The sequence below is a fragment of the Carcharodon carcharias genome, chromosome 4 (genome assembly GCF_017639515.1).
Source record: "Carcharodon carcharias isolate sCarCar2 chromosome 4, sCarCar2.pri, whole genome shotgun sequence".
Taxonomy (NCBI): Eukaryota; Metazoa; Chordata; class Chondrichthyes; order Lamniformes; family Lamnidae; genus Carcharodon; species Carcharodon carcharias.
In genome coordinates, this window is record NC_054470.1 from 47485871 (window position 1) to 47511994 (window position 26124).

General features: G+C 43.8%; 1 protein-coding gene across 2 annotated transcripts in view; it reads left to right on the forward strand.

Annotated features, from left to right (window-relative positions):
* Positions 1 to 26124, forward strand: part of LOC121276975 (fibrillin-2) — a 401991-nt gene that overhangs the window by 19390 nt on the left and 356477 nt on the right. The gene's annotated exons all lie outside the window — the stretch shown is intronic.

The following is a 26124-nucleotide window of genomic DNA, read 5'->3' on the forward strand; positions in this document are numbered from 1 at the left end:
GGAATGTGGAGAAGACTTGATAGACCTTTTGATAGATGAATGATAGTTGATAAATATAAATAAATATGTCATATAAATATAATATAAATGATAGATCATTTCCTGCCTGTCATTTTTATACGTTAACATGCTAGCTAATTCATTTTGTGATTTCATGTGTTCCTCTTTCAGCATATCTGAGGAACATACCAGCCCCAAATTTCTTTGCACCAGTGTACTCCCAGCATAAGTCGGCTGGGTAGCTGGGGTAGGCAAGACTCCCTATCAGGAGTGCACATTATCTCTTTTAAGTGATTCTGTAAAATACTGTTTTGCGGGCCCAGCTCAATTTGCTGATGGTAGCTTTTTCTCCTGACCATGCTGAAATGTCTAGAGCTGGAGAGGCCATTTATTATGTCATCAGTTGGTGCCTGCACTAAATGTCCACCAGAGAGGGGGAAGAAATGTGGTTTTGGATGATCGCTTGAAGGGGGAGGGGAGTGGTTACTGGAAGCATCCATCTGGAGAAACTCAAGGGATTTAAATCCAAACATCCTAGGGTTCTAGATGTATAGGTAGTGAATGCACTAGCTATAATTTTCCAAAATTCTCTATATTCTGGAAGGTCGCAGCAGATCGGAAGTTAGCAAGTGTAACACCGCTGTTTAAGAAAGGAGGGAGAGAGAATACAGGGAATTACATGCCAGTTAGCCTGACATCAGTCATCGGGAAAGTGCTGGAAGCTATTATTAAGCATACCTTAACAATGTACTTAGAAAAGCAGAGAACGATTAGAACAAGTAAACAAGGGGTGGAAGTCTGGTGGTGGGCAGGAAAGTTGGCGTGATTCCTGCTGGGTGGTGGGTCGGGTGAACACTAGCAATCTTCTGCTTTTACGGTCATTAATTCTACATCCACAAGGAGCACAATGAATCTCGTGGCGGGCGGACAGGAAATTTCCCACCCCTCCATTACCTCATAGGGTAGAAGGTCCTGGCGCCATATTTAAGGGCACCCAGACAGACATTCACTCATTGCAGGCCAGGAGCTCCTCACTACTCCTACAGAGTTCGGGAAAATACTGGAATCTATTATTAAGGACACCTTAACAACGCACTTAGAAAAGCAGTGTATGATCAGTAAAGTAATGGAAGGGACATCAACAGCGCTATAAAGCGGCACTTGCTTTGCAATAGCCTGCTCACTGACGTCCAGTTTGGGTTCCGCTAGGGCTGCTCAGCTCTTGGCCTCATTACAGCCTTGGTTCAAACATGGACAAAAGAGCTGAACTCCCAAGGTGAGGTGAGAGCGACTGCCCTTCACATCAAAGCCACATTTGATCGAGTGTGGCATCAAGGAGCCCGAGCAAAACTGGAGCCAAAGGGAATCAGGGGGAAAACTCCGTACTGGTGGAGTCATACCTAGCACAAAGGAAGATGATTGTGGTTGTTGGAGGTAAATCATGTCAGTCCCAGGACATCACTGTAGGAGTTTCTCAGGGTAGTGTCCTTGGCCCAACCATCTTCAGCTGCTTCATCAATGACCTTCCTTCCATCATAAGGTCAGAAATGGGGATATTCACAGATGATTGACAATGTTCAGCATCAGTTGCTACTCCTCAGATACTGAAGCAGTCCATGTCCAAATGCAGCAAGACCTGTACAATATTGAGGATTGGGCTGACAAGTGGCAAGTAACAGTCGTGCCAGGTAATGACCATCTCCAACAAGAGAGAATCTAACCATCACCCTTCGACGTTCAATGGCATTACCGTCACTAAATCCCCCACTATCAATATCCTGGGGGTTACCGTTGATCAGAAACTGAACTGGACTAGCCATATAAATACTGTGGCTACAAGAGCAGGTCAGAGGCTAGGAACCCTGCAGCAAATAACTCACCTCCTGACTCTCAAAGCCTGTCCACCATTTACTAGGCACAAGTCAGGAGTGTGATGGAATATTCCCGCTTGCCTGAATGAGTGCAGCTCCCACAACACTCAAGAAGCTTGACACCGTTCAGGCCAATGTAGCCTGCTTGATTGGCACCCCATCCACAAACATTCACACTTTTCACCATTGACGCACAATAGCAGCAGTGTGTACCATCTACAAAATGCACTGCAGGAATTCACCAAGGCTCCTTAGACAGCATCTTCCAAATCCACGACCACTACCACATAGAAGGACAAGGGCAGCAGATAGATGGGAACACTGCCACTTGGAAGTTATTCACCATCCTGACTTGGAAATATGTCACCGTTCCTTCAATGTTGCTGGGTCAAAATCCTGGAACTCCCTTCCTAACAGCACTGTGGGTGTACCTACATCACATGGGCTGCAGTGGTTCAAGAAGGCAGCTCACCACCACCTTCTCAAGGGCAACTAATGATGGGCAATAAATGCTGGCCCAGTCAGTGAAGCCCACATCCCATGTATGAATATATGAAAAAAGAGCTCTTGTGGCCTTACTCCATACTGGAGAAGCTGGCAGATTTGAGCAAGCACATCTTGGGATTATGAAACTGTGTCCAATATTGCCTTTCACTCATTTCCAGATAAGAACTTCTCCTGAGATACACCCACGGCCGGGCCAATTCTCACCATTGTAGTGGTCCGTGTTTTCCAGCCTCTTGACCTTATAGATGCCCCGGTACCTCATACTGCTCAGGCCCTTGTTCCTCCTGGCCTTGTGCCAACCTGTGATGGGCCCTCCTCCTCATCTGGACGAGAGCCATTACCAAGGCAGGCTTGCCTGCAGCCTACACCATCGATGCCCCAGTGGACGTATGAATGAATTGAAGTGATGCATTGTCACCTCCTTCCCCGGGAACTCTCCCCACCCTACCCCCATAAGCTTGCCTCCCTGTCCATCCTTCGCTCCACCTTCCCTCCTACTCCCCAGCCCTTTCCAACCTTCGCACGCCTCCCTTGTCCAGCCTTGGCATAGTGTTTGTCATTGACACTCAATATGAATGAAGTTATATGATATCCCCAAGAAGGAGAAAGGAACATCTACTGACCTCAAAGTCATGGAAGAGGTGAAGCTCACCAGGTGCATGCCATTTATAAACAGTTGTAAAACTGAACATTCTAAATTCTCCCTGGTGGGGAACTTATGGGGCTCTGACATTGTTTCTCAAGAAGCTCGACCTGCCTTTAACTGCCTTGAAGGTTGGGAGAACAAAATTCCAACAGTTTATCCCAGTGTCAGGAAACAGATTTTTTGCTGCCCACCAAAATAAGTGTCCCCACCCACCACGATTCCTGCTGCTGGCGGGACTGGAAAATTCTGCCTATGGTTTTACGAAAGGGAAATCCTGTTTGACGTGAGTTTTTTGAGGATGTAACTAGTAGAGTAGATAAAGGGGTACAATAGATGTATCTGGATTTCCAAAAGGCATTCAATAAGGTGCCACATGGTAGGTTAATACACAAGATAAAGGCTCATGGAGTTGTGGTTGATACACATGGATAGAGGATTAGTTAACAGACAGGAAGCAGAGAGTAGAGATAAATGCATTTTTAGATTTGGCAGCCTGTTACTAGTGGAGTGCCGCAAGGATCAGTGGGCGTCTTCAGCCATATACAATCTATATTAATGACTTACACAAAGAGACAGAGTAATGAATCAAAATTTGTTGATGATACAAAGCTAGGTGGAAATGCAAGTTGTTGGAAGGACACAAAAAGGCTACAAAGAGATATAGACACATTAAATGAGTTGGAAACAAGATGACAGATGGAGTATAACATGGGGACATGTGAAATTATTCACTTTGTTCTTAAGAATAGAAAAGCAGAATATTTTTTAAAAGGGGTATTTCTTGTAAATGTTGATGTTCAGAGAGACTTGGGTACAAGGAACACAAAAAGTTAGCATGCAGGTACTGCAAGCAATTAAGAAAGCAAATGGCATGTTGATCTTTATTGCAAGGGGATTAGAGTACAAGAATAAAGAAATCTTGGTGCAATTGTACGAGACTTTGGCAAAACCACATCTAGAATGTTACGTGCAATTTTGGTCTTCATATTTAAAGAAGGATATACTTTCATTGAAGGCAGTACAGTGAAGGTTCACTAGATTGGTCCCTGGAATGAGAAGTCTGTCCTATGATAGAGGCTGAGTAAATTGGGTCTATATTTGGAGGAACTTAAAGCAAACACTATCACCAGGGAAAAGGTGCTGGGAAAGCTATTGGACCTAAAGGCTGATAAGCTCCAGGACCAGATGGCCTGCATCCTAGGGTCTTAAATTGTGTGGCTGCAAAGATAGTAGAGGCATTAGTTATAATCTTTCAAAATTCCTTAGATTCTGGAAAAGTCTCGGCAGATTGGAAATAGCAAACATAACACCTTTATTCAAGAAGGAAACAGCAGGCCAGTTGGCCTAACATCTGTCATAGGGAAATCTCCAGAATCTATTATTATGGAGGTTATAGCAGGATATCTAGAAAATCATAAAAGCAAAATACTGCGGATGCTTGACATCCGAAACAAAAACAAAAAGTGCTGGGAAAACTCAGCGGGCCTGGCAGCATTTATGGAAAGAGAAACAAAATTAACATTTCAATCCCAATATGACTTTTCTTCAGAACTACGGTAGTTAGAAAATCATTATGGGATCAGGCAGAGTCAACATGGTGTTGTGAAGGAGAAATCATGTTTAACTAATTTATTAGGGTTTTTTGAGGAAGTAACAAGCAAGTTGGATAGAAGGGAACCTATAGATGTGATGCACTTGGATTTCCAAAAAGCATTTGATAAGGTGCCAGATCAAAGGTTACTTCACAAGATAAGAGCGCATAGTGTCTTTTTGGGTTGGCAACCTGTAATTAGTGGAGCGCCACAGGGATCAGTGCTGGGGCCTCAACTATTTAAAATCTTTATCAGTGACTTGGATGAAGGGACTGAATGTGATAGCTAAATTTGCTAATGACACCAGGTTAGGTAGGAAAGTAAATTGTCAAGAGGAGGTAGAGAGTCTATAAAGGGATATAGATAGGTTAAGTGAATGGGCAAAAATTTGGCAAATGGAGTATAATAAGGGAAAATGCGAACTTGTCCACTTTGGCAGGAAGAATAGAAAAGCAGTTTGCTACTTAATTATAGAGAGATTGAAGAACTCAGTGATACAGAGGGATCTGGGTGTCCTGGTATCTGAATCACATAAAGTTATTTTGCCGGTACAGCAAGTGATTAGGAAGGCAAACAAAATGTTGGTGTTTATGGCAAGGGGAATGGAATGTAAGAGTAGGGAAGTTTTACTGCAGTTATATCACTTATGGAGTAAAGTATATCATTTTGATCTCTTTATTTGAAAAATGGTGTAATTACATTATTAACAGTTCAGAAAAGGTTCACTCGACTCATTCCTGGGACGAATGATTTACCTTATGAAGAAAAATTGAACAGGTTGTGCCTCTATCCATTGGAGTTTATAAGAATCAGAGGTGGTCTTATTGAAATGTATAAGATCCTGAGGGGGCTGGATAGGGTGTTATACAGGAGGATGCTTCCTCTTGCGGGGGAACTAAAACCAGGGGACACAATTTAAGAATAAGAGGTCTCTCTTTTAAATTGGAGATGAGGAGAATTTTTTTTCTGAGGGTTCCTAGTCTGCGGAATGCTCTTACCCTGAAAGCAGTGGAGGCTGGGCCATTGAATTTATACAAGGTTGAGATGAATTTTTGATATACAGTGGAGTCAAGGGTTATGAAGGGGTAGACAGGAAAGTGGAGTTGAGACCACAACCAGATTGTCTTATGATCTTATAGAATGGCAGAGCAGGTTTGAAGGGTCGAGTGACCTACACCTGTTCCTAAGTCCTATGGACCTACATTCTCAGGAGTTTAGAAGAATGACTGGTGATCTCATTGAAACATTCAAGATTATTGAAGGTACACAACAGGGTAGATCTGAGTGATTGTTTCCCCTAGCTGGGGAATATAGAACACAGGGGCACAGTCTCAGGATAAGTAGCCGATCATTTAGGACTGGGGTGAGGAGAAATTCCTTCACTCAAAGGGTTGTGAATCATTAAAATTCTCTACCTCAAAGGGCTTTGGATGTGCTATCATTGAATATATTTAAGGCTGAGATAGACAGATTTTTGGTCTCAGGGAATCAAGAGTTGAAGTCTAAGATCATATTAATGATGGAGCAAGCTCGATGGGCCATATGGTCTTCTCTTGCTCCTATTTCTTAGGCTCTTAGGATCTTATGTTCACCCCAACCCACCACCTTACTGCCAGCCCCCCTCCGCCCCGCCACTACTCCCTCAACAGCCCTGTTGCCTCCAGAAGGAATGAAGTACAGCTGATTGGACCGCTTATAAAGGGAGCCAGTCAGGGGAGAAAATGTTGCTCTGGTGACCTTATTGGGTCCCCACTTCCACATCTAAGGTTAGGGGTAATTTTTTGGGGCAGATGGAGATCCTGCCCCTATCCCTTCAGAATTTGGCTGACTAGGCTAGAATCTGACCAGTCGAGATCCTGTCTAATCTTGTTCAGCTACTACTACACTCCAGTCAACTTATGCCAGAAGAGCATCACTCACATTAAGGAAATTTGGGAGTACATTCATCACATTTGCTGAAAGAGTTTGGACTGGGTGTGCTAGATTCATGAGGTGAATTAGCTGACATCTGTTTGGAAAAATACTCACAGGTATTCACACAGACAATTTGGTTGTTTATGTTAAAATCCAAAATAAATATTTCTTTGAACTTGGGAAGGTTTTGTTGAGTTCTTGCTTTTGCAAAAAATGCCGAGTTAAAAGGGCCATAGTTAAGAAAAACCTTTTATTTATATATAACTTTATTACATCCTCGAGATGCCCTCAAATACTTTGCACAATGAAGGATTTTTGAAATATAGTAAAAGTTGCTGTTTAGGCAAAACCAGCAGCTAGTTTGCACACAGGAAAGTCTCATAAGCAACAGATTCATGAATGACCAGCCAATCTGCTTTTGCTGATGACCAGCTGGGTGAAACTGATGCATAAAAAGTTTGTAGTATCATTGTAAATTTCAACATATGATTTGTTCCTCGATATTGTAAATTGCTGTTGTGGCTTTTTAAAAAAAAGTCTAAAATTCAAATTAATGTATAAGATACTTTCTAATGCACAAATGATATGAACAATGAAGATGTAGCCTATATACCAGATTCCACAGCTGAAGAATGAACCTGATTAAAAGACACCAAACCCTACCTCGAGGATCAGAGAACAGGTTGGGTTTGATTTGACTTTTAAAGGGAAACAGGTAAGCCCTTTGATCTAGATTCTTTCATGTTTCCCGGGTGTTTGTTCCAAAACCAGATCCAGCACTAAATATCAGTTCTTCACAAGAATGGCATGACATCAAAATGAAAAAGAGAAACATTTATGGAAAAGAAAAAAATATAAAAATAGTGATTTGCTAGTTTGTCAACGATAACTACAAACCAGAAAGACAAAAGGTTGTAACTGTCACTTCATGAAAGATGTAATTTGGCCTTATTCCTGATGCTTTTCCTGGCATTGAAAAGACAGCAGATGGCGACTTTATTGTAGCTGTACAGAACGGATGCAGACTACAGCAAAGAAAATGATAACAGCAGAGTGTATGTTACTCAGAGAAACCACATCAAAGCATATAACCTTCAGTGGGTCAAACATTGCCTGACCCATTTGCTCATCCTCACTACACTGCGATGCAGATGTAGGTCCAGCTGCTTTATTACTTACCAGACTTTAACTAGTGAGAAGTGCTGAACCAAATGGAATATCCAAATTCGCATATATTTTTACACGTTTGAGCAAAATGTTTTGAGTTCTTTGAGGCACTGTTTAGCTTTTGCTCACAGAATCACAGAATTGTTACAGTGCAGAAGGAGGGCATTCAGCCCATCGTATTGGCACCAACTCTCCCAATGAGCAACTCCCTTAGTGCTATTCTCCCGCCTTCTCTCCATAACCCAGCAAATTCCCTTCTGAATGCTTCGATTGAACTTGCCTCCATCACACTCTTAGGCAGTGCACTTTAGACTTTAACCACACATTGCGTGAATTATTTTTCTTATATTGCTTTTGCTTCTCTTGCCAATTAACTTAAATCTGTCCCCTCTCATTTTTGATCCTTTCATGAGTGGGAACAGTTTCTCCCCATCTACTCTGTCCAGACCCCTCATGATTTTGAATACCTTTATCAATTCTCCTCCCAGCCTTCTCTCCAAGGAAAACAGTCCTAATTTCTCCAGTCTGTCTGCATAACTGAAGCTCCTCATCTCTGGAACCATTTTCATGAATCTTTTTTGCATTCTCTCATGCCTTCATATCCTTCCTAAAATCTGGTGCTCAGAGTTGGATGCAATTCTCCAGCTGAGGCCAAGCTACTGTCTTAAGCATAACCTCCTTGCTCTTGTACTCTATGCACATATTAATAAAGCCTAGGATACTGTATGCTTTATTAACTGCCCCCTCAACTTGTCCTTCAATGAATTATGCACATATGCACCTAAGTCCCTCTGCTCCAGCACTCCTTTTAGATTTGTAACCTTTATATTATTATATTATATTTATACTGTCTCTCCATGTTCTTCCTACCAAAATGAAGCACTTCACATTTCTCGGCATTGAACGTCATCTGCCACTGCCCGCCTAATCCACCAACTTGTCTATGTTCTTTTGAAGTTCTACATCATCCTCCTCAATGTTCACATTACTTCCAAATTTCATATCATCCACAAATTTTTAAATTATGTTCTGTACACCAAGGTCTAGGTCATTAATATATATCAGAGAAAGCAAGGGTCCCAACACTGACCCCAACTCCACTACAAACCTTCCTCCAGCCTGCCAAACATCCATTCACCACCACTGTCTGTTTCCTGTTACTCAACCAATTTTGTATCCAAGATGCTACTGTCCCTTTTATTCTATGAGTTATAACTTTGCTTTTAAGTCTGCTGTGCGGCACTGTATTGAATGCTTTTTGGAAGTCTATGTACACCACATCAGTAGCTTTACCTTCATTAACCCTTTCTGTTGCCTCGTCAAAAAATTCCAGCAAGTTAGTCAAACATGATTTTCCCTTAAGAAATCAATGCCGGTTTTCCTTAATTAACTCACATTTGTCTATGTGACTATTAATTTTGTCTCAGATTATTGTTTCTAGAAGTCTCCCCACCACTGAAGTTAAACAGACAGGCCTGTTGTTGCTGGCTTATCTTTACACCCGTTTTTTCAAAAGAAAAGTCATATACTCAGTGTGCACAGCTTGAGTCCTAGAAAGATTTCCTAGTTGTCCTTCAATATTCCACTTTGCATGAGAGAGGATCTGGATGCACAGCTGCAGGTCTAAACCATGTTTCACCGTTAAACACAGAAAATGATCAATCTGGCACATCTGTTCAAAATGAGCCAGCGTTTTGAGGAATATCATTTCCAAAAGAAAATTGAACAAATTCCTGAGTCTTCAAGTTCAGATTTATGAGTGCTATTTCCAAAGCATATTTCTGGGATCGCAATATGACAATTTAAACTACGTTTGTAATAATTATAGTCGTTTATCTCAGTTTTTCTTCTACTGTGCCCAGCTTGGTTGGGGAATATTCAGTCTTTTTTAAGGTAAGTGTAAGCCAAACATTTGTCCAGACTCTCAACTTCAGTCTAAAGGAGCTAGTTGTGATGAATGAAACTTGAGTGATTTACAATATATCTGGCAGAATCAGATAGAAGATTGGGTGCGGTGATAAATTGACTGCTGATCTACCACAAAGCCGTTCTGCACTGATATGGGTGAAATTGATGTATGCTATCATCTTCATTTCATCAATTTGTGTAGGTTTTAGTGTATATTGTGTACACAGTATAGCTCACTGAAGTACCTGTACATGCTGTTGCTGAAAGTGAGAGTAGGGGAGAAATTCATTTCGACTTTTTTTTGGGCCTGAAATGGTTAACTTAGTCATAGCATACCAGAAACTGGAGGCCCAAGGCTTCTTTGAAACTGGATATGGTCTTCGTCTGAATAAATTTGGTAAGCTTTGGGTGCTTGACAGTTTTCTTTAGCCCACATGTGTCAAACTCAGCTTACAAATTGGGTCTGATTTAACACCCTGGCTCTTGGCGTGAGCCACATCCAGTAGAAGTTATGTGGGCATAGTGGGATTGACATAGTGGGATTGATATTTGTATGCATTCTGCCCATTTTTTGGCTGCAAAATGTTTGCAATAAATACTAGTACCTGAGCACAATGTCAGGTACATAATCTGCGTTGGTGCCATGGCCAGTGTTATATTAGTTCTTACTGTTCATGGCATCCCTGGCAGGTGCCTGAAATCAGTGATTTGCCAAATGTAAATATTTGAAGAAGGGTCCTGTGCCTGTTTTAGGACCCTCCTGAAAGGTCTGACAAACTAGGTGAAGCACACGCTATACAAGCTTTAACTTATTTTTACAGTTTGACAATGGCATAAACAGTGATCCTTAAAGAGACTGCTGGAGCCACTAAAGAAATGCCAGTTTTCTTTTCTCTCCTGAAACTACCCCAACCCTGGTCCCATCAACCACTCCCCACCCCAAGTCCTTTCATGTATTCCCTCTCTTTGTGCCCCTAATTGCTACGTGAGTTTCAATTTCATTCTTACCATATACACCCTGTCGACATCTCAGTCTTATGACCCCACTTACCCTCCCACACCGAGTCCCGTTCTCAGTCTCTCAATTCCCCAAACCCACCCCAAGTCCCAATCTCCCAGCCTGTAGTCACCTTCATCCAACCCAGCCTTGCACCTATCCATTTCACTTTCTTTTCCCCGACTACCAATCTCAGTTGCCTGAACCCCCAGACCTCGTCTCATTCTCACAGCATCCATCGACCCCACCTTGAGTCCCAGTGTCCGTCTCCTAACCATCTCCTTCGACCTAGTCTCAGTTTCTCAATCCCCCCTCAACCATGAACCCTGTCCTCAGTCTAATAACCCTTCCAAAGTCGTGCCCCATAGTCACCTTCAACCAGCTCAGCTTTGCACCTCTCCATTTCTCTTTCTCTCCTCATTATTTTTCAGCCACTCCTAAGTGAATTCCTGCGTCTCTTTGTGCCTGTAGCAAGGCAGGTGGGGTGAGTGGACAAGGGGTCGGGCCTAGAATCTGTGTGTGCTGCTGCAGCACCAAGTGCCATGAGAAGCTGCAGACTGGAGTTTCACGTCTCATTTCAGGACACATGGCAGTTCTAACTAATTAACACTCATAGGACACTGTGGGCTGGATGAAACTGTTTCACGAGCTGCAAGTTTAACATGTCTGCAATAGACCAGTTTGGGCTGGCTATGATGATGACAGTGGCCCTTGGTTAGGTCCTGAAAGGTGAAATATATTTTATTCATAAAATATGTAAAGGCACATTATGTAATATTAAATTAGAACCTTTATATAAAGTGCAATACTGATCTTTGTTTTCAGTACAATACGTAGCAGTCTGAGGTGCCTCACTACACTTATAATTACAGCTTATATTTACAATATTCATTTCATGTCAAACACACAGCCTAAAGGGATTTGCACTGTTTCCAGCCCCTCAGTATGTTATGGTGGTAGGGCCTTAGACAATGACTTTTCCCCATTGGGGCTTTTACGGCAGCTTCCCTAAGCTTTAATGTGTCTTTCAGCACATGGTCCTGGATCTCGGAATGTGCCAGTCTGGAGTATACTCGGTTGTCGACAGCTCTTTGCACTGGAAGACCAGCAAGTTTTGGGCAGACCAAAGAGCATTTTTCACCAAGTTGACAGTCCTCCTGAATCAGTTGATGCTTCTCTTGGTGTGCGTCCCTGTGAACAGCCTGTAGAGCATTGAGTCCTGCATCACAACTGCTTGGGATGAAACTTGACAAAAAGCACTTTCCAGATCTGCTTTGCAAAGGCACATCCAGAATGAGGTGGGCAATGGTCTTTTCTTCACTGCAGCCACCTTAAGGGCAGCATGCGGAGACAGTGAGACTCCAGGCATGCAGGTAGGATATGATGTGGAGGACCTTTGTCACCACCAACCACGCTACACCTTAGTGCTTGTTTGAAGATCTTGGCGATAAGGCATTCTGCCAAATGTCTTTGACAGTCTGTTCAGTCAATCAAACCTCAGGATCCACTAGCTCCTTTTACTGCAGGACTTTGAGGATGTTACGTATGGACCTTTGGCTGATGAACTTGTGGTCAATGGTGTTTTTCTGCACAAACTGTTCTAGATGACAAGTGGTGTGGCACTGTCCAACTAAATAGAGTGTTCCGTTGAAGCATGACCAGACCCATCCTTCATATCATCAAAGTGGACTTCGCACTTAGTAGCACATGGGGTGGAATCGTCCCAGAAATCAGCAAAGCCGGATATCAGGCTGGGAAAATGGTGTTTGAGCCTGCAAGGGCAATGGCCAACTCCTCCACTCCAGCCCTGAGGACACCATGGAAGAAAAATCCACAGGCACCAACATTGAAGACCCGTCATAGCACTCACCCAACACCCTCCACCAGCGCAGAGACACCTCAGTGGGACCTAGTTCTAGAGTAGCCTCAGGATCACAATCTGGTGAGCACATCCGCAGCAGACAGAGGTAGGGACTTCCCAGGTTTCCGGCACTTGGAGGACTGCTGGAGACCAGAAATCTGCTGAGTCCAAGTCAAATGAGGAGCCTCTGGATTTGGTCATGCCTCAGTTGCTGAGGCAAGCTCGAGAACTTCAGGAGGGGATGTCCGTTGCACTCCTCAGATTGCAAAGCACAATGGATGAGTCCGTCCACCTTCAGTCTGAGGTGATAGCGCCAACACGCCAATACACCAAGGTCAACACAGGTAGAATGGCAGTCAACATAAAGACCATGGTCCAGGACATTGGTCCTACACTGCTGCAGGAGCTGCGCTCCTCCGCTGAAGCACTTGCTGGCATCCATCAGTGTCAATTCAAGAGGGAGGCGGGTCATCTCGAGCTCACTCCAGCTGCCCCTTTTTTTTAAGGAGTCAGCCAAGGGCCTTGGGCACCCACAAGGAGGAGGATCAGCAGGTGCTCACTCTGGGGCCATTCACCCAGGCAACTCCGGAAGTGTCCAGCCAAACCAAATACCCTCTTCCTGTGACCCTAGCAACTCCAGCTCCACAGGTCAAGGAGGGTGCCACTACCACACAGCAGGACCATGAAAGCAGGTTGGGGCCCTCCAGGTCCCTGACCTCCAGAGTACTTCCGTCAAGATAATCACAGACAGGGCATAGCAGTCAGCAGGCCACCTCCACCTCTGCTTTGGATGTCCGGGGAGCACCAAGATATGGTGGCAGGGTTAGAAAGGCCAAGAAGATTTAATTGCACAACGTGGTCACAGGTGTTATTCACTTGTATGTAATGTTGACCATTGTAAATACACTCCCAAGAGTGTCTCCTTGTCTGAGGTTCCTTGTTATGTAGTGTTCGTGTCAATCAGATGTGAAACCTTGCTGCAAGCACAAAACAAAGGCTACTGTCACAAATCAGGGTCTCTCCCCTGTGCAGGGTGTAACCTTTCGAGCACAGTGATTGTCCAGCTTAAAGCCACTGTCCCCAGCATCACAGATGCCACTCTTCAGACAATTCAATTCACTCCATGTGATATCAAGAAACCGCTAAAGGCACTGGATTCTGAAAAAGCTATGGGGCCTGACAATATTCCGGCAATAGTACTGAGACTTGTGCTCCAGAACTTGCCACGCCCCTAGAAAAGCTGTTCCAATAGAGCTACAACACTGGCATCTAACCGGCTATTTGGAAAATTGCCCATGCAAAAAGCAGGACAAATACAACCTGGCCAATTACCATCCCATCAGTTTACTCTCGATCATCAGTAAAGTAAAGGAAGGGATCATCAACAGTGCTATCAAGTGGCACTTGCTTAGCAACAACCAGCTCACTGACACCCAGTTTGGTTTCTGCTACGGCAACTCAGCTCCTGACCTCATTACAGCCTTGGTTCAAAAAAGACAAAAGAGCTGAACTCCTGAGGTGAGGTGAGAGTGACCGTCCTTGACATCAAAGCTGCATTTGACTGAGTGTGGCATCAAGGAGCCCTAGCAAAACTGGAGTCAATGGGAATCGAACGGAAAACTCTCCGCTGGTTGGAGTCATACCTAGCACAAAGGAAGATGGTTGTAGTTGTTGGAGGTCAGTCATCTCAGTTCCAGGACATCATTGCAGGAGTTCCTTAGGGTAGTGTCCATGACCCAACCATCTTCAGCTACTTGTCAATGATCTTCCTTCCATCACAAGGTCAGAAGTGGGAATGCTCGCTGCTGATTGCACAATGTTCAGCACCATTTGCGACTCCTCAGATACTGAAGCAGTTCATGCCACACAAGTGTCAGGCAATGAACACCCCCAACAAGAGAGAATCCAACCATCGCCCCTTAATATTTAATGACATTACCATCACTGAATCCCTCATTAACAACATGCTGGGGGTTACTATTGACCTGAAACTGAACTGGACCAGCCATATAAATACTGGGTACAAGAGTAGGTCAGAGGCTAGGAATCATGTGATGAGTAACTCACCTCCTGACTCTCCAAAGCCTGTCCACCATCTATAAGACACAAGTCAGGAGTATGATGGAACACTCTCCATTTGACTGGATGAGTGCAGCTCCCACAACACTCAAGAAGCTTGACACTGTCCAGGAAAAAGCAACCTGCTTGATTGGCACCACATCACAAACATTCACTCCCTCCACCACTGACGTAGCAGCAGTGTGTACCATCTACAAGATGCACTGCAGGAATTCACCAAGGTTCCTTTGACAGCACCTTCCAAACCCATGACCACTACCATCTAGAAGGACAAAGGAGCAGATAGACAGGAACACCACCATCTGGAAGTTCCCCTCCAAGTCACTCACCATCCTGACTTGGAAATATATTGCTATTCCTTCACTGTCGCTGGGTCAAAATCCTGGAACTCCCTTCCTAACAGCACTGTGGGTGTACCTACACCACATGGACTGCAGTGGTTCAAGAAAGCAGCTCACCACCACCTTTGCAAGGGCAACAAGTGATGGGCAATAAATGCTGGCCCAGGCAGCAACGCCCACATCCCGTGAATGAATTTAAAAAATATTAGTGATGTGTGCACCTCCTTGTGGCTTGTGTTTGCTGCAAAAATCTTGTACCCAGGCATCATTGGCTTCCGTGATGTTCTCTACGTGCTCTCAGCATCTTTGAGATGGAGCTGTCCCCCCATCTCGACACCATTCCTGTCAGGTGAAGGTGTGGCGCTGAAGGGAACAGGTGATGAAGCCTGTCAAAGGATCAAGTTGTCCTAAAATCCATATCGCTGTTGTTTTTCAGTGGCCTCTTCAAAGAGTGTATGTGTGCTGCCCTCAGCTAGACAGGTATCGCTTCCCAGATGCGATGTGAAGATCCCAGGACTGTCCTCAGTGCATCATCCTCCTGGAATCTTGTGGCAATGAGGGCCTCACGACTACTTCTGCCTCGTCTGGCCGGTGCACTGGCCTCATCATCTGCACCCTCGCCTTCCAGGAGCTCGTCACCCTCACCCCCTTCGACATCCTCCTCGGAGGATTTGTCCAGTTCTTCCATCTCCTCATAAACCAAGTTCTCCCCCCTTTACACCGCCAGGTTGTGTAGCATGCAGCAAGCCACTATGATGCGTGACACCCTCTGGGGAGTGTACTGGAGTGCTCTACCAGATCTGTCCAGGCACCGGAACCTCATTTTTAGGATGCCAAACTCCAAATTATGGCATGAACTTCATTGTACCTTCTCTTACCAGGAGTCTGAGGGTGCTGCACAGGCATCCTTTGTGGCTGTCCTTTTCCCCGAGGAGTCAACCTTGCATCCTGTGTGGTCCCTGAAAGATGCTAGGGATCTGAGACCTGCTGAAGATATATGAGTCGTGGACACTTCCAGGGTACTTTGCACACATCTGCATGATCCAGCTGGAACATTGAGAGAGTGGAAGCCTTTGTGGTTCACATACTGAACTACTTGTTGCCAAGGAGATTTAAGAGTATGTGATTGCAGTCGATGGCACCCTGCACCTGTGGGAATCTGGAAATTTCAGCAGATCCCAGTGCCCTTGCTTCCTGGCTTGCCAGATCCCTGTCGAAATTGACAGTTTTGTGCCTTGGCAAAAAGGGCGCCCGAGACCTCCTAGGAACATTTGTGGGCAGAGGTTGCGAGATCCCGCAAAGGTCCCCAGTGGAGCCCTGGAAGGAGCCACTGCTCTAGAAAGTGAGCAGGACAGTAACTTTCACTGCCACTGGCAGCAGATGCCATGAGTCCCCATGGTGCCAAATCCTGCAGAAGATGGCATATGTGCTTGACCAGTTTCCTTGATATTCGCAGGATTTGGCGACACTGGTTCTTGCTCATCTGCAGGTAACACATGCACCATCTGTAGACCCTGGGTGTAGCAATGCGCCTACAAACGACGGCTCAGTGGGGTTCATCCTCTGCGTGCAGAAGAGGCTATACTGCTCCTTGGTCTTCAGGATTCTGCTCCTCTCTTTGGCAAGCCAGGCGCCTCTGTCTCATTCTTCTCCTTCTTCCCTCCTGTCTATAAGCAATCAGACAGACAGACGGTGAGATCACCAACCTCCATGTTTCTGATGGTCTCCTCACTGCAGTATCAAAGAAAGAGACTCAAGGATCAGCAATTGTCTTCTAAGGTCCACTCTTGGTTAAGTCATCGCCTGCAGCTGCCTCTCAAGGCCCCTTAATGCATGCTGGAGAGTCCAGACCACCACCTGGATGCCCAATGTTTAATGTGTATGCTGGCTCACCATGCCCACACCGAACACTGCCCCACATCACATGACCGAGTGACGGCAGCTTCGACCACCCAATTGCATCCTGAACTCTCATCTCAGGCACAGGCATTTTCCTACCCTGGACTCCAAGGCTCTGCAGTTTGCTTGTATCATGAGGGTGACTTTTCAATGTCAACTGAAACATAATGCAAGGGACTAGGAATGCAGACCTCCGTCAGTGTTTGATGGCCCCTTTCCCCAACTGGGTCCTCCAGGCTTGCCTAGTCGTGCAATGGCTCTGCAGAACCAGAGCACTCATTTAAGTTTGAAGTGTGCATGCGAGGGGTCAACAATAGAGGAGCAATCATTGGCACTGTCAGAAATTAATGCTACTTGAGTGGGCACAATTGCTTGACAAGGCTGTCTCCAAGCATGTCAATTGAGCTCAAGATAAACGCTCTCAGCTGCGGTGGAGTGCTCATCTTTGACATGTTTTGCCATTAACCCAGCTGTTTTCTTCGCTCACTCATGTGTTTGCTCAAACTTCAGTTAATGCTACTGTGACTCCCCAGGCACTGTTGCCCTTGTCCTGAGGTTGCCTTCTCCCCCTTCCCCACTTGCACTGTTGCCGTTGCCCTGGCACCACAAGCCAGCCATTAAGAAGTGGCTGCGGAGACTTGCCTGTGCCCCCACGCCCCCGAATCTGTGGAGCTGCTGTGATCATTGCGAGTGCTGTGCAAAATTGTCTGCACTCGTCCCTGAGTTACTGTTGAAGTTGACGTCACCAGGTGCACGCCTTTTGAAGGCAGTTGTAAATCACACCGCCGTGAAATCACGCCGACGTGGGATTTAAATTTGACGTGGGGGATGTTTCCAGTGTGTGGCCACAATAATGAAATGCAAATTTATTAAAATTAAGTGCCTGATGCTCGACAGTGGGAAACGTGACCCATCATTGACGGGGCAAGGGGACAATTGTGACCTGAATTTACGTAGCCGGGAAACATGACTAGAGTCTTCTCGGGGGATTCTCCAATCCCGTCACAATTGGTCATGGAAAATCCTGGCCTTGGTGTTTGCATGCTGCATGATCAAGCTGCATTTAAAGGTAGTCAACAGGATGAGGGTGATGTTGAGTATGGTTTTTTTGTACAAACCTCTGGACAAGATCAGAGGAGTGTGCATCGTGGTGGTGAAGAGCATGTGGGCTGGTGGCAGCCTGCAGTATTGCTGCTGTTCCTGCTCCTCCTGGATCCATGCTAAAGTAAGTTTTTTTTTAAAAGAACTTATTTTCATGCTTGTGGTTTCCAGCACTTAGTTTCTGACCGATTTCAGAAAGGAGTCATTAAGCAGGTATTCAATTTCACATTAGCGTAAAAAAGGCCTTCCATCTGATTAAGATGACTGCTGGGGGTGCCTAAATAGTGCCTAAACTAATATGGCATTGGGCGGATTTTAGGGACCCTTGGGGCATAGCCCCATGAAATTGGAACTTAATAGATAGCTTAATATCATTGTCGAAATAATTAATGAAAAAAACCGTAATTCAGAATGTCCTTGAAAACTGAACGCAGCAGCTGAGTGGGTCCATATGTCAAACAGTATTCTGATCAAACTCAATATAGTGAAAGGGTTTGAAATTCAAATTTTATGACTCAGCTTATGCCAATATTGATAGATTTATTAAATAACATAGGTAGAATAAGTTGTGTTGCTTCTGAAGTCAACGATTCTGCATTAGCTCACTGTGGCATATTGCATTTGCTTTTCCAGATTTTGGAGTAATTCACAACAGGAAGATCAGGGCACAAAAGGATGTAATTTACAGCACAAATCAAAGACTGTTGTTCCAGGAAATTCTGGACCATTATACACTAATGTTAAAGCTGGGGGCTTTTTAGGAATTATGCTTCAATGCATTTATTTTAGAAAGCTCTCATCTAAAGAAAAGTCTAAATTGTTGCATGTTTTGCAGATTGTAGCCTTGATACACAGAGGTCATTTCTTTTAAATTAGCAATAAATTAGGGATTTGAAAGGATCCCTTTTCAACTAGGACTAAATGGGGCCTCTTGAAATCCTCTGAAGTGAATATAGTGCAGCCTAATCGTAATCTTTGTTTCACACACAGCTTTTCTCTCTTTACTGACCACAATCCAGCCATTATTATCAAGTTGATTGTTTGGTTTGAAATGAAGTATGAACCAGATGATTAATTCATGACTTAAAGTAGGCTATTTTGTTCTGTGTGTTGATAATTGAAGCCCCTTGATTTTTGCAACTGATCTTTGAGACTGAACTATTGACTATATGCAATTTTTGATTTATTTTTGTTGATTTTAATTATTTAATATGGAATTAAATTATAATCCTATTTAATCACTATAAGGAATATACTATTTAATTTACTGTATGATGCTTATTTCACAATTCATAGGCTATCTTAATATCAAAGTGATGTACAAGGCAATACAGTTAAGGTTTTAAAATACAAATAATTTGACGATCAGCAGTAATAGGAGGAGACCTGGGACTACTTCAATTTATTATCATTTTAGAACATACAAAATTAATAAGTTTGCTCCATATGTTGTTCCCCTTGCTATGACTGATGTAAAGTTGTCATTATAGTAGTTCAAAGAAAGCAAGGAGGAGGTGAAAAAAAACTGCTGTAAGGTATACTACCAACTCAAATAAGCCACTGGCCAGGATTTTCCATGCCCGTCTGTGTCAGACCTGTTTGGTGGTGTGAGCGGACAATATAGCGCGATCGGTTTTACAATGGCGTGAAACCAGTTTGCAGTCGTCCACTCAGCTGCGTTTCCCACCTTCAGATGTTAGGAACCTCATTGACTCATTGTAATACATCAGCATATCATTATAAGACCAGCCTGCCGGTCTCACCCACCCTCCAAGCTGGGCATCTGCCTTTTACGCCAGCGTGTTTCACAACCACACATAAACGACATGCATCTGGTGGGCTGCACTTTGCTCGGGACCCTCATGGTTTGTTTGCCTACATTACTTCAGTCAGCACTTGCAGTCATCAGCACCAGACTTCACAGACAGCACCACATCACTTTTAGGGGGGCTCACGGGCAGGTCTCTACCTACCAGATCAGCCATATGTGGGTGGCTTTCAATGGCTATAGGGCAAGGTCTTGCTTGGGGAAGGGGGAGGAGTGGCCTCAGGCAAGGGAAGAGGCTGCAGGATGAGGGCTCTTCTGGGGAAGGAAGGTATCCCAGGTTCTGTGGGGGGCACATGTTGATTTGTGCAAGTGGCTTCAAAATGTTGAGGGCTGAGGACGCAGCCTCCAGAGGAGTTGAGGCCAAGCGGACATGTGAGGGTGTGTGTGAGAATGGGTGGTGATGACCCTTGAGCTGGCAGTGAGTGAGATGCCAGTGAATATGTGATGGGCTTGAGTGTGTGAGTTTAGAGTGATGAGATGGTTGCTATACCCTGGCTGCATGGGTGAGATTATTCATCGTCTATCTGCATTGGATGGCCAACCTCTCCTGTGTGGCACTGGCACTGACCACTGCTGCCATTGTCTACCAAGTTGGAGTGGTAATGTTGCTGCCCCTCTTGCCAACAGAGCTGGGGTAGAGAACATCACAGTGGGCTTCCATGGTGCCCTTAAGGCGCTCGAAGGATGTAGCCTTCTCAGATTCTTGGCCCACTCAGGTTCTTGTTTCTTCAGTCTCTCAGTGGATTATCCTGTTCTTCAGAGAAAGCAGGTGCTTAAACCACAAAAAAAGTTGGATTGTCACATGACCTCTCTCCAACTGCCCAGGGATCCAAATAAGGTCATGGCCAGTGTATTCCACAGTGTATTTTCCGCAAGCATGACCCAGACCTCCCTGTTGCTTGCCATTTCAACACACCACCCTGCTCTCACGCCCACATGTCCATTCTTGGCCTGTTGCAATGTTCTAGTGAAGCTCAACGCAAACTGGAGGAACAGCACCTCATCTTCTGACTAGGCACTTTACAGCCTCCCGGACTTAACATTGAGTTCAACAACTTCAGATCGTGAACTGTCTCCTCCATCCTCACCCCCTTTCCGATCCCCCTTTTCCAATAATTTATAATTAAAAATATATATATATTTTTCTTTTCCCACCTATTTTTAAATGTATTTCCATCCATTGTTTCACCTCCACCTTTTAGCCTATTTCAATCCCTTCCCCCCACCCCACCCCCACTATTGCCATCCTGCTTTCTATCCTTAATGTCACCATTAGCACATTCCTTAGCTAATATCACCACCGTCAACACCCCTTTGTCCTTTTGTCTATGACATATTTGGCAATCCCTTCTTTTTTTCCACCTATCACTGGCCCCCTCCAGCTCTACCTGTCCCACCCCCCTCTACCAGCTTATATTTCATCTCATTTCTCTATTTCCTTAGTTCTGATGAAGAGTCACACGGACTCGAAATGCCAACTGTATTCCTCTCCACAGATGCTGTCAGACCCGCTGAGTTTTTCTAGCTATTTATCTTTTTGTTTCAGATTTCCAGCATCCGCAGTATTTTGCTTTTATTTCAATTGTAGCTTGATTAGATCATGTCTTAGAATCCCTCTCTCAGCCAGGGTCCATTCTTCAAATGCTTATGTCTATTAGTTTGCCACCACCCAACTGAGTATCTGGTTGCATTGCTGATGGACTATGGGATGTGGTTCATTCACATTCCCTTGTGGTTACTGTCTTTGGTGGGTTTTTGCAGACAGTTGGATGTGAAAGGTACAATGATGCAAATTGTGTAGCCATCTTTGGCTGCGTGGTACAGCCATTGGAATATGCCCTTAGTCTCTCTTTTTAAAAAAAATTATTGTTTTTCTAGCCAGCATATTCAAACATAATTTTTTTTTGATGTTAAGCTTTATTTCGTGACACTCTCTATATCTTTCATGATGCTCCTGCTTTATCCACTCTTCCCTTTTCTGGTGGGATATGTGCCTTGACTGTACTTAAACCCTTTTATCATTAAAAATGCAGCTTATTGTTCCTTTACAGCTTTGCCTGCTAAATTTTGATTCCAGTTTACCCAGGACAGGGCTGTTCTCTACCTATTGAAATTGGTCCTCCTTCTATTACGTTTTTGTTTTCTCTAGACTGGTCTTTGTCCTTTTCCATAGCTAACTTAAACCTCATGGTACTATGATCACTGTTCCCTAAATGTTCCACTATGTTCCCCTACTGAAACTTGAGCTGCTTGACCCAGCTCATTCCTCTGAACCAAATCCAGCAATGCCTCTTTTCTTGTTGGACCAGAAATGTACTGGTCAAGAATATTTCCCTGAACACAGCTCAGAAGCTCATCTCCCTCTCTGCTCTATACACTATTATTATATCACTTTATATTAGGATGATTAAAGTCCGCCATTATCTGTACTCTATGGCCAGGATTTTCCATTTGTCGGGCGGGCTCGGCGGGAGCGGGTGGTGGCGGTCGGGAATCTGATTGCCGCCCGCAATCAGCTCCATACCGCCAATTTACGTGGGTGGGCCAATTAAGGCCCGCCCAGTGTAATATGTGAGTGGTATGACCGCTACCTGCGCAGGCAGGGAGAGGAGGGAAAGTTCGGTCCAGTGTTCTTTTGCACGTTCAATCTCCCTGAGGCATGGAGCTGCCTCAGGGAGATTGAAGTGCTTTTTAAAAAATAAATAAACAGAATAAATATTTAATGAAACATGTCCCCTCATGTGACTGTGTCACATGAAATGGGACATGTTTTTATTTTTCAGAAATAGTTTTTATTTAATTCATGAAAGCTTTAGGAAACCACATCTGTAAGGTTGGACGGGCAACGTGAAGTTCATTTTAATTACCTGGTCAATGGCCTTAATAGGCCTATCAATTAACAGCAGGTGTGCAGCCGACTCTGGCGTGCATCCGCCAAACGAAATATCGCGAGACAGCGCGATGACATCAGGACGCGTTATTTAATGTTCCGGTGTGTCGGGTGCGCGCCTGCAAGCCAAATGGAAAATTCAGCCCTATAGTTCTTGTACCTCCTTGCAATTTTTATACAAATTTGCTTCCCTATATCTTTCCCACTAGTTGGTGAGGTGACCTATAAGCAAACCCAGTTATGCAATGGCACCTCATTTGTTTCTTTACTCTAACCAAATAGCTCTAGGAGGACTAGTTATCACTGATTAATGTGTATCACTGGCACCTGGAAGTAGAATATAATTTGGAGATACCTAAACAGGCCCAGCACGGTGATCTTGAATGTGTGTGCTAATCTCTAGAAGCATCTGAACACCACCTTGGGAAGAAACCAGCTCTACCTGTTGATGCCATTTTCATGTCAGGATTGGAATCTATTCGAAACAATTGTTTTTCAGAGTTCTTTCTTGTGTCGGGCTGGGAATCAAGTGATCTCTCAGTTTCATCTCTATCGCCATGCAGTTGTGATACTGCATGAGATTGCAACATTCTTTACTGGGCATTCCCAGCATGCAGCAGCAGTGATGTCATCAGACTTGCCAAGGAGCCACATTAAAGGATTTTCACAGTCATAGAATTTTCACAGTCACAGAAACAGGAAACAAAAAACACTGAAATAACATCACTTTTTGTTTTATACAGAACAAATTAAAGATTAGGTTGGGAGGTCCAGCCTCTGAATCCAGTCCTAACTTTCGTGCAGAGGTTACCCATCAATTTTTGAATCAATATAATGCGCAGCATACCAACCTTCGAAAATGTAAAACTTTGCTAAAGAAGTCTCTGGCCTCCCCTGCAGTACAATATGTTGTTAATCTCTTCTTAATTTAGCAATATCACATATTTTAACTTAGAAACTTAGTGAGCTGCAACTTTCCTCTGCGTTTAGCTTACTGTATTTAATCTGAGTCATATCCTTTGTTATTATTCTGCTGAGAGAACATGCTGCTTTAGAGTGCCTCTTATATTTGCTTCTTTGTTCGGTTGTCATGTAGTATACGTATCGGATCAGGAGCTTTGTGGCTAATAAGTACTTAACAAAGGGAGGAAAGGATTCTACATTATAGTAGTGAATAGTTTCCTGTAGCTTCCTATAAAAATGAATCAATGCAATCCTGTACAGTCATGTAGCAATCAAGACTACTGAGAGAATACACAGGTATATGGTCACAGTATGTTTATCACATATGTACTAGTATGGTAATCCTCTCCAAATATAACCAGAGGCAACAGAACATTTACAATTTTTCAGGAAATGGGAGTAGAGCTTCCTTATGCCCAGTTTTATTGGATGGCTTAACTAGAAATGAAAAATGGGGATCAACAAGAATGTATTTATTGCCAGCATAAATCTCTGATTAATGTTTCCCAGAACATTCCTTGTTTGGTAAATTTGAATTTTGAGTGGAATTGTAATACTGAATCACTGATAACCTTCCACATATTTTGGGACCAAATCCTGCTATATTTTTTTAATAATTACATGTTAAACACTGGTTAGCAATATTGTTCTGTAGTTGTGGATCAGATTAAAGCATCACAATTTTAAAAAGTAGCAAGAAACACAAACATGGATTTTTAACTGCAATCAGTTGCCACTATTGGTATAAGTCTATGCATGGTAGAAATGTAATTTGAAAGTATGATCATTTGTTCAAAAAGTAAAAATTAGCAGTGTCTCAAGTTTTTTTTTGTGATGGAAACAAGTAAAGCTTGAATTTTGCACGGGAACTGACAGCTATCCAGTAACATGTACCATAGTCATTTTCACCCCAGGAGGCAAGGAGGGAAAGTCTTAAAAATGGATATTCCCCCCTCAACACGCCACATTTCCCTGCAAGGAGAGAAAGCAGAGAGATGTGCGTGTTTGTAATAGTTTAAGTGGCGAGGTGGGAAGGACAGCATTTTTAGACGGTAACTGTGAAGCATGGGTGTGAGAGGGCAAAAGGCTGAGGGTGAGTGTGAGGGTTGGCTCTTCGAATCAGGACGTGAAATGTCTGCATAGAGGGGAATGAGTGCATCTGCAAGGCGTGTTGATCTGAGGAATGCTGTGCAGGAGAATGTTGGGCAAGTCAGAATGTGGGACTTGGCATCTGAAAGTGTTAGGCCACTCACAATTCCATCCTGAGGTCCTGGATCCTCTTGGTATACCGTCTCCCGGCTGGAGGGAGTACACACCTCTGCTGATTCCCTCACCCACTTCCATCCAGTACTGTTTGTTTGGAGAGGCTGTCCTGTTCCTACAGTACTTGGTGTTAATAGGATCCAAGCCAGTTGGTGAAGCCAAAACCAAGACACAAAGCTTTTCTTTATTGAAAGAGTTTATTCACTTGTTCACTCTCACAATCCTCCTCCCACACTCCCAGTGTTCCACCTATCCCCTATTTATATGTGCTCAAAGACTGTACCCATCACCTGTTTCTCTTAAGTTTAATAATGTAATTGACATGACATTAACAAACCTTAACAATGTAATTGACAAGATTTTAGCACTTGGGAGAGCTCACGTCACTGCAGCCCCTCACATCCTGAAGCAGGATCTTCAGTTAAGAATGAAAGACCTGGGGAGCACCCTTTCTAGCTCTCATAGGCTTTGGCTCTGTAAAGTAGGCCTCACACATGGAAGGCCTCTCAATCAGGCTGCCTGCAGGCAGGAACCCCACTTAAATTAGCCCTGCAGTTAAATTCTTCAGAAAATTCAGGAAACCCATTCTTCCAGGTTTTCCAGCCTCACAATAACTCCAATGCATAAAACACATCTCCAAGCTAAAATTCAGGCAACAGAGTCTAAACCAGGAAGTACAAACTAGAATGTTTAATTCAGTGTAAAATCATGCAGCAAAAGCAAAATAAAGTGAGCAAAAGAAAGGTAGGATCGAGAGAGAGAGAGATAAGAAGCAGAAAGAAATTTTAATTTTTTTAAATTCTCAAACAATAATTAAATTCTGGAGGAATGAGACTTTGCACTTCTAAAAGCAAATTTCCAGTGCCAGTGAGGTTCTTTGCAAGTAATTAAGACTTTGCATGCTGTTACAGAGGCCTTATTTTTTCTGGCTTAGTAGGTAAGCACCAACTTTACACTCTTTATGTGCTTTTAATACCAAGTCTATTGGTGAAGCAAAGCTTGTAGAGGAGCCGGGAAAATTGAATGGCAAATTCTGCATTTAACTACACATGTGGACATTGGAAGGTGCTGCCTGATTTATTCTGTTGACCAGGAATTTATAGTTGGCGTGCTGGGACGGGCCCGACACACCGGCGTGTAAAATTACACACGATGATGTCGGGCGAGTGTCCCGACGTCATCACGCTGTGTCGCAATTTTTTATTCGGCTGACCACACCGGAGTCGGCTGCACGCCTGCCGATAACTGATAGGCCTATTAAGGCCATTAATGAATTAATTAATGTCATTGTTTACAC